Source organism: Mobula birostris, chromosome 13 (assembly GCF_030028105.1).
Source record: "Mobula birostris isolate sMobBir1 chromosome 13, sMobBir1.hap1, whole genome shotgun sequence".
Taxonomy (NCBI): Eukaryota; Metazoa; Chordata; class Chondrichthyes; order Myliobatiformes; family Myliobatidae; genus Mobula; species Mobula birostris.
The window spans coordinates 9,202,078-9,211,938 of NC_092382.1; the positions used below are offsets into that span (position 1 = coordinate 9,202,078).

At 47.6% G+C, this 9,861-nt stretch overlaps 2 non-coding genes across 2 annotated transcripts; one reads left to right on the forward strand and one right to left on the reverse strand.

Moving 5' to 3' along the window:
* Positions 1 to 3,226: 3,226 nt before the first annotated feature.
* Positions 3,227 to 3,315, reverse strand: trnar-ucg (transfer RNA arginine (anticodon UCG)). The gene is given in 2 exon segments: positions 3,227 to 3,262; positions 3,279 to 3,315. It is a non-coding gene; the product is annotated as a tRNA-Arg (tRNA).
* An 869-nt stretch (positions 3,316 to 4,184) lies between these two features.
* Positions 4,185 to 4,266, forward strand: trnas-gcu (transfer RNA serine (anticodon GCU)). Its single transcript has one exon. It is a non-coding gene; the product is annotated as a tRNA-Ser (tRNA).
* The last annotated feature ends 5,595 nt before the right edge of the window (positions 4,267 to 9,861 follow it).

Consider the following 9,861-nt stretch of genomic DNA (forward strand, 5'->3'; position numbering starts at 1 on the left):
GGTAGTGTTTGTGGCTCTCACTTTTGACAAGGAGAAAAGGAGAGCTGAACGTGTAATTCTCTCCCTGCCAGTCTATAGCCTTTCCAACAGGAAGCCTCATATCGTGCCTACTCGCTGGCGACACAGGGAAACTGAACTACTTTCGGACTCAGGCTGAACTACAAAGGGCAGAGAGGACGTCTGGCTCCCGCACACGTGGCTCGCAGGCCCGCCGGTGTGTGGACGCGCCCTGGTGCTCGTGAACAGATCCCCAGCTATGGGTAAATAGCCCCACGGCCTTTTGGGCAGCCTTGGGAGAGACGAACGCTACGGGAGTAAACACAGACAGCAAATCCGGAATGGAGCTCCTTAGCCGGCTGAACGTTACCTAACGCCCTTCCGGCAACATCCCCTCACACTTATCTGGGTTAAGCTCCATCTGCCACTTCTCAGCCCAGTTTTGCATACTATCGATGACCCGCTGACAGGCCTCCACACTGTCCACAACACCCCCAACCTTCGTGCATCAGCACATTTACTAACAGATCCCTCCACTTCCTCATCCAGGTTATTTATAAAAATCACGAAGAGTAGGGGTCCCAGAACAGAACCCCGAGGCATACCACTGGTCACAGACCTCCATGACTCGTCTACAACCTCTGTTTCGCTTCTGTGGGCAAGCTAATTCTGATCCACAAAACAATGTCCCCTTGGATCCCATATCTCCTTACTTTGTCAATAAGCCTTGCATGGAGTACCTTATCAAATGCCTTACTAAAATCCATATACACTACATCTACTGCTCTACCTTCATCAATGTATTTAGTCACATCCTCAAAAAATTCAGTGAGGCTTGTAAGGCACGACCGGCCTTTCACAAAGCCATGCTGTCTATTCCTAATCATATTATGCCTCTCCAAATGTTCATAAAGCCTGCCTCTCAGGATCTTTTCCATCAACTTACCAACCGCTGAAGTAAGCCTCACTGGTCTGTAATTTCCTGGGCGATCTCTACTCCATTTTATGAATGAGGGAACAATACCTGCCAACCTTCAATCCTCTGGAACCTCTCCCGTCACCATTGATGATGCCATGGGGACGATATGATCCCGAAATTAAAGGGTTTGCGCGTGAGAGGCGTTTGATAAATGTGAGTGCATATTATTGACAACTATAGAATATTGAAAGGCGGTGACAGTGTGGATGTGGTGGGAATAATTCACGTGGTGAAGGGAGTCTAGGACCAGATGGCACTGACTCAGAATTGAAGGGTGCCCCTTTAGAAGAAACATGAGGATAAAATTCTGCCATCAGAGTGGTGAATCTGGGGAACTCATTGCTATGGACGGCTGTAAAGGTGGAGTAACTGGGATTTTATAAAACAAACGTTGATAGGTTTCTGATCAGTCAGGGTGTCAAAGGTCACAGGCAGAACAGGTAATGGGGGTTGAGGAGAATAATAAATCAACACAACCAGCAGCACAGGATCAATTCCGCCCCCCAACGTTTCAGCAAAACGCATCAGCGCCCACCAGCCACCAAATGAGCAATGGCAAAGTCCCCAGACAGAGATGTGCTCAGTGGTGGGAGCGTGTACCGGACATGTACTGGGCCGAATCCACCACATTCTGTAGGAACTTACGTTCAATGATATTAATGTTTCCACACCAAGCCATGATGCTGCCAGTCACCACACTCTGCATCACACATCAATAGAAAAATGTCAACGTTCTAGGTGTCATGCCGATCTCCGCAAGCTCCTAGGAAACCAGAGGCGCTGCCGTGCTTTCTTCGCAATTGCACTTGTGATGGGTACAGGACAAATCCACTGAAATAGTAACACCTGGGAATTTGAAGTTGCTGTCCCTCTCTGATCCTCTGATGAGGACTGGCACATGGACCCTCTGGTGTCTCCTTCCATTGTCTTGATCGCATTGAGTGAGACGTTTAAGGGCAGGGTGGAAGTTGGAGGCAAAGTGGGTGAAAATGTCGAGCTCAGCGTGAGTGCATGAAGCGGCAGCAATACATTCGTCGATGTAGCGGTGGAAGCGTTGGGGTGTATTACCGGGGAAGGTTTGGTACATGGACTGTTTTACTTAGCCAACGAAAAGGGAGACATATCCGAGACCTATGCCAGTGTCCATGGCTACACACTGAATCTGGAGTAAGTGGGAGGAACTGAAGGAGAAACTGTTGCTGTGAGGACCGGTTCTGTCAGACGGAGGATGGTGATGATGGAGGGAAACTGGCTGGTTCTTTCCTTGAGAAATGTGGAAAGTTTTAGGGCCCTTTTAATAGGGGCACTGGACATCCATAGAGAAAATGAGACGGTCAGGGCCAGGGAATTGAAAGTTAGTGAGTAGATCGAGAGCACGGGAAGGTTTGGGAATGCCGGTGGGAAGGGACTGAAGAATGGGGCATAGGATGGACTGGAGCGATGAGAACACAGGATCAGTGGGGCAGGAGCAGGCAGAGACAATGAGCCTACCCAGACATGCAGACTTGTGAATCGAGTAGGAGGTAGAAGAGAGCAGTTCAGGGCAATAGAACCACGGGTTTTCCACAGGGAATGGAGGTACTCCAGAGTTGGTGATGTCAGTGATAATGTCGGAGACAGTTCTCTGATCGTCCGGAGTCGGGATTATTCAAGGTGTAGGCATGAGGATGTGTCTGAGAGGTACCACCGTGTCTCAGCAAGGTGGAGGTCAGTCCGCCACTCTACAACAGCAGCACCCTGTCTGCGGGATTGTTGGTAAGGTTTGGACTGGTGCTGAGAGATTGGAGGTGCAGTGTATTCAGAGGGGGTAAAGTTCGAGGAGAAGTGAGTATTTCTGATGTTGAGGCGGTTGATGTCTAGTTGGCAATTAGTGATGAAGATATCCCAGAGCAGGGAGAGAACCAGGAAGAGGAGGGGGGTTGGAGACAGGAGAATGTATCGTCAGCGCTGGGTGATGAATTCTTGCCGATAAGGCGGGCTCGGAGACGGAGGTGAATCTGAAATAAACTTCACCTTCCCAGCAGCAGCTCCTCCTGAGCGTCTGAGAAGCTCCAACCAATTGTTTATGAAAGTGTCTGCAGAAATACACACGGAATAGACACATAATATTATATGTTGCATACAACGAATACGAGGCGTTACGCTTTCCCCGAGGGTGTAGTACTCCCATTAATCCCCACGCGGAATTGAGACAACCATGCTGCAGAGAGTGAGAGACAGAATGGAACCGAATCCGCCAGTTTGTCAAAACGACCGCGGCAGGACTCGAACCTGCAATCTTCTGATGACTTCTAACCAAGCACCGAAGTCAGACGCCTTATCCATTAGGCCACACGGCCGTATTCTGTGAGAATGGGGAACATGCTGAATGCTGCAAGGAGTTTCCCCGTGTAGAATGATTTCCTCGCCGAGCTAAAAGTACTCGCATGCAGTGATTTCATTCCAGGTGAACATTATGCCACGGTTGTCAATATCTCTCCATTCATTCCTGCTCTGGGCTGTTCAATATTCTGTTTCTATCACACAGAAAGGAATTCTCAAAGGCACATCCCAGTGTCTCTTGCAGCGGCGTTTTATTCTGGGATTAGAATAAGAGAAAATGGTCGACCATATTCAATACATCATTGATAGAGTGAGCTCGATCTCTTTTTAGGTATTTCAGCCGTTGGTTTGGTATTCCAGAGCCGGGCCGCCATGTGTTTGTGCCGGGTAAGCGTTCGGGTGTTCGGATCTGCGGCTGCGCAGAGCGTGTCATCGTGTCTGTAATGTGGAAACTATCGGGTGATTGCATTTGCCCAATACACGGAAAGTCGTCATTCTCGAACCAAATGGCAAATTCCAATAATATCTGTTTACTTGAAATCGAGCAACATGCTAACAAAGCTATTGAAATCTTATTTAATTCAACATAAATTTATCTCATTTTACAACTCAAAACATTCACAGTTTCTCCGAGTTACAGAGCACGGAATCGATACTGATGCCACGCGTCCATAGCGTCTAAAGTGCATAAAATAACTAATTCCGTGTTTCCTGTGGTATGAACAAATCTCTCTAAACTGTCTTTATCCACCTCCATGAATTCTGGTAAGCACAGCGAGCAAAGTAAATCGGCATAGAATCTGAACACACATGTGTGGACCTTAAGCAGAAGTTTTAAATGCTGTGAAAAAATTCAGAACTTCGGAACACAACAGAGGGAAGAGCAGACGAGGTGGCCGAGAGGTGAAGGCGATGGACTGCTAATCCATTGTGCTCTGCACGCGTGGGTTCGAATCCCATCCTCGTCGCGACATGTGAAACGGGGGACCACCTTTGAAACTGTCACTTTAAAACATCCAAGCCTCCAAATTTTGTCACAGGGACGCCAGACAATTCGTTATGTGAGTCATGAAAAGCAATATTCATCATTAATTTATCACTAAATTTGGCCTCAATACCACAAGATATAGGAACAAAATTAGGCTATTCGGCTGAACGATCTCCGCCATTCGATCACGGCTGACGCCTCACCTTCAGTTTTGTGAACAGTTTTGAGTCCCTCATCTTTAGAAATATGTGCTGGCATTGGAGAGAGTCTAGAGGACGTTCACAAGGATAATTGATGGCTCTGGGGCTCTACTAGCTGGAATTCAGAAGGATGAGAAGGGGATCTCATTGAAGCTATTTGAACGTTGAAAGGACTAGCCGGAGTAGATGTGGAAAGGGTGATTACCATGGTGGGAGAGTCTAGAACGAGAGAGCACAGAGTCAGGATAGAAGTGCGCCTTTTCAAAAAAAGATTTCTTTGGCCAAAGGGTGGCAAATTTGTGGAATTTATTGCCACATCCAGTTGTGGAGGCCATGTCGTTGGGCGTATTTATGGCAGAGATTGGTAGGTTTTTGATTGGAGATGGCACCAAAGTTACGGGGAGAGGGCTAGGAACTGGAGTTCATGAGGAGTTAAAAAAAAGGATCAGCCGTGATTGAATGGCGAAGCAGACTGGATGGGCCAGACGGCCTAATTCTGCTCCTATGTCTTATGGCCTCATGGTCATACACATCATTCCTCTCAACTCCATTCGCCTGCCTTCTCCTCGTCACATTTGACATCCTTACTACCTGTCCACCTCCTCCAACGCCGCTTTAAATATACCCAGTTACTTGCCTTTTACGGCTATCTGTGGCAATAAATTCCACAAATCCATAACTTTCTGTCTACAGGAATTGCTTCTCGTCCTTTTCTAAAGGGACGTCATTATCTGAGGTTGTGCCCGCTGGCCTTCGACTCTAGCACTACATGACAATCCTCTCCATGGTCTGACCGCAGACCTCTATCGAACACCACCCAGCCCATATCTCACCCGTCAGACCCTGAAGCCGTTCTCATACCACCCCACCTTCACTGAAGCTGCATCTCCGCTCCCGCACTGGCTTGAGCAGCAACACAAGACCAGGGTACCTAATCTTGATCCTGTGGGCCCATAACTGCACGTCAGCCGCTCCCGCAGCCCCCATCTGACCCCTCACGCTCAGCAGACGCCAACTGCTCAACGACCACAGAACCCCACCAGAAACATCCACATGAGTAGCAACTCAGAGCACACCCCCACACTCACTCATCTAACTGACCGCACACCGCTCCCTCGGGTCCAATATCTGTGAATCCACACACTCACTCATCTAACTGACCGCACACCGCCCCCTCGGGCTCCGGTATCTGTGAATCCACACACTCACTCCCCACTCTCACTCATCTAACTGACCGCACACCGCTCCCTCGGGTCCGATATCTGTGAATCCACACACTCACTCATCTAACTGACCGCACACCGCTCCCTCGGGTCCGATATCTGTGAATCCACACACTCACTCATCTAACCGACCGCACACCGCCCCCTCGGGCTCCGGTATCTGTGAATCCACACACTCACTCATCTAACCGACCGCACACCGCTCCCTCAGGTCCGATATCTGTGAATCCACACACTCACTCATCTAACTGACCGCACACCGCTCCCTCGGGCTCCGGTATCTGTGAATCCACACACTCACTCCCCACTCTCACTCATCTAACTGACCGCACACCGCTCCCTCGGGTCCGATATCAGTGAATCCCCGGGAGGATGCCTTTCGGCATTTTGACCCGGTGCTGCTTCGCGCGTCATTCTGCAGTTTCCCGTCGGCAGTGAAAGTCTACGTTGATTGTATCAGTACAAGCCAGGTTTAACAAAGCGATAAGGGCGAGATTCATCTGATTCCGAACGGGGAAAGGGAGGAAAGAGGGAGGGCCATTCTTTGGGAAATCAGTTTCGCTGGCCACCACAGAAATAACCCAGTGAACGCTCTAGAAAGAGGTCACTCGCCCTATCTAATATAAGGTTCAGACTTTGTATATCACTGTTAGGGCTGCACTTTGAGTGTTGTGAGCAGATCTGCGCTCCTTCGCTTAGAAAGGATTTGCCGAAACTAGAGAGGGCTCAATCCTGGTTTACGAAAATGATTCCAGGCATTAATGGCTCGTCATATGAAGAGGGTCTGTTGGCTCTGGCCCGGTGTTCACCGGAATTCAGAAACATGAGCTGTGACGTCGTTGGAACATACCGAACGGTGAAAGGTCTTGACAGAATGGATGTGGGGTGGATACTTTCTAAGAATGGATGTGGGGTGGATAATTTCTATGATTGGATATGGGGTGGATAATTTCTATGAATGGATGTGGGGTGGATAATATCTATGAATGGATGTGGGGTAGATAATTTCTATGAAATGATGTGGGGTGGATAATTTCTATGAATGGAATTGGGATGGATAATTTCTATGACGAGAGAGGCTAGGACCAGACGACGCTGCCCCAGGGTAGAGGGGCGTCTTTGTAGAACGGCGAACAGAATTAATTTCGTTAGCCAGAGAGTGGTGAATCTCTGTAGTTCTTTGCCACGGGCACCTGCGGAGACCAAGTCTTTATGTATATTTAAGAGGGAAAGTGACAGACTTTTCATTGTGCTGGTTAGGGAGAGAGAAAGCGGGACACTGGGGCTGAAAGGAAAATTGGATCAGCCATGATAAAATGGTGGAGCAGACTCGATGGGCGACCTGGATTGATTCTGCTCCTACTCCTGATGGCCTTATGGTCTTACCTTCTTTGTGCTCAGTATTATTGGAGCCGTCTCGTTAACTTTGAGATCGATATCTACACATAAATTGCCCGTCATCTGTGTATGCAGTTACCTTTGAAGACTCCTGGTGAACCCATTTCCATCACAGGATCAGACAGCGTCATCCAATGCACAAACACTTCTTGTTTGTAAACCACAGCGTATGTAGCCCAGGTGGTATCCCGGTAAATCTTCTCTTCACCCACTTTCACGTTTCCACCGTTTTCCTAAACACAACATCTCAAGTGTGGTCTAACTTGTGCGTTATAGATCTGCAAACATTTTCACACCACGTTTGAGCTCGGTTCCCGACAAATGAAGGCCAGCACGCCTTCCTAATACAGCTCCCAACTTGTTCATAGTTCAGAGTACATTTATCATCAAAGTGTGTACACAGTACACAGCCTGATCCGAAATTGCTCGTCGATGTAGGTCTGTGCGTGTTATAGCGTGCCTCACTAATATTACCAAGTTTTTCAGGGAGGTTAGCAAGAAAGCTAATGAAGGCTTTTGCCCGGTTAACTTTAGAAAAAACTTTGTCAATGTCCGGCATGACAGGTTGGTCCGGTGTGTTCAGTCATTTGGCACTGTGGATGAAGTAGTAAATTGGATTCAGCATTGGTTTACAGCAGGGTTTCGCTTCCTGGTGTCAACGGACACCTCGGTAAATAGTCGGGCTCCATGGCATAAATCATTTGGAAACCCTTGTCTTACAGGCAGAATCCAGGGATTCTGGTAGATGGTGGTCTCTCTAACTGGAGGCTTGTAGTTACTGGTGTAAAGCAGGTGTTGCTCTGGGTCCATTGTTGTTTGTCATATATATCAACGATCTGAGTGATAATCTGATAAATAGAATCTGCAGATTTGCGAATGATACCAATATTGGATGAGAAGTTGACAGCAGGAGTTGCTAATGGTCTTGAATACAGGTAAGCATGTGGTGTATCGCTTTGGGAGGGCAAACCGTGGCAGGACTTACACTGTAAAAGACAGGGCAGTCTGTACTGCGGTATAACAGGGGGACCTGGTAAGACCGATTCATAATTCCTAGAAAGCGGCTTCACAGGCAGATCGGGTCGGAAGGAGAACTATTGGTGCATTGGCTTTCAGACATCAGAGTGATGTGTACAGGAGTTGCGATGCTCTGTAGAGGTTGTATAAGATGTTGGTAATGCCTGATAGGGAGCATTGCATGTTTTCTGGTCGCCTACTTGCATGAGCGATACCAATTATTTTGACAGAGTGCAGAGAGAAATTGCGAGGATGATGCAGGGACTTGAGAGCCGCTGTTAGAGGAAAAGATCGAGTAGGTTAGGAATAGGTTTCGGTTCCCCCAAGCGTTGGAGTCAGCGGGAACTTTTGTAAAGAGATGTACAAATTTGTGAAGGGCAGAGATAGGGCAAATACAAACAGGCGTTTTACACTGAGGTTCGACTAGAGTAGACGAGAGCTCATAAGTTACGGGTGAAAAGTGAAATATTTCAGGGCAATATGCGGTGGAACATCTTCTCAAGGCAGTGAGACTGTGGAACGAGCTTCCAACGGAAATGGTGGATGCGGGACCGATTTCAACATTAAAGAGCAATGGGAGAGTTATGGACGGCATGGTCCGGATTCAATGCCCATGGGACTAGGGAGAGTGTAAGTTCGGCACTGCCGGATGAGCAGAAGGGCCTGTTTCAGTGCCGTACTGCTCTATGATTCTCTGCTCTGTGACTCTGTTACCAAATGCAACTGCGGGATGATCTCCAGCGGGGGGAAATGTACCTCCATCAGCCTGGATGTGGCGTGGCATCAATATGGGACCACTTCCCATTCCTCTCATAGTCTGTTGTAGGCAGAAATATATACCGCGCTTTGTGTGCGAATATAGCCAGTGAGTTAAGCAATAAGTTGCCAAAACAACATAGTATATTCTAAAAATCAATTTGGAATTAACTTCTGAATTTCGCGGCACTTGATTTGGCCCTGTGTAAGCACAGAAACCCCTGTGAATGAACCTATAAGCAACAGGCACGATGCTGGCGGAACTTTTAATGTCAGGCAGCATCTGCGGACGAATATGGACAGTTGTTTTTTGTGGGCGAGACAGCTTATGTTGACCCTTCATAGAATCCAGATCCTCAACACAATTAACCATTTTATTCTCATGCGCACAGAAAAAGGTTCGAGAATTAATGCCAGAATGCTCCCTGATATACCATTAATCTCCTTTCCCTGACACGCAGATATTTGAGCAGCTGTAATTTTAAGCCACTGCACAGCCGAAACCTCAGTTATTGATGCTGGTTTCAGAATGCTGTGTTCTTTCGAATACGTCTCTCTTTGGACCTACACTCTGTTACCGATGTCCGCAATTGACGAAGGATTCGTGTTGTAATCTGATGTTTCATGAAATGTCAAACAACCCAGGTCCCCTACTTCTGCATGTTTCTCTATCTAAACCCGAGAACAGCGAGTTTCAGGAATAGCTCGCTTTATATATCCTGATGTTTCGCTGTGCGCGTGTATTGATGTTCCACAGCGCAGTTCATCTCTGTTCAGCAGCTTCATACGCACTTTTTCTCTGAGTCAATTTCTTTCTGAAATCCAATTTCGAAAATCACCTGGTCACTCTGTAATATCGTTACTAGTACTTATTTGCATTTAAACTGGTGTTGATACAATGCCTTCTATTTGTCTCTGTCTCTGGGACAGCAGCCGATAATGTCTGTAATGCTGGAGTCATTGGTTTGCATTTCTCGCAAC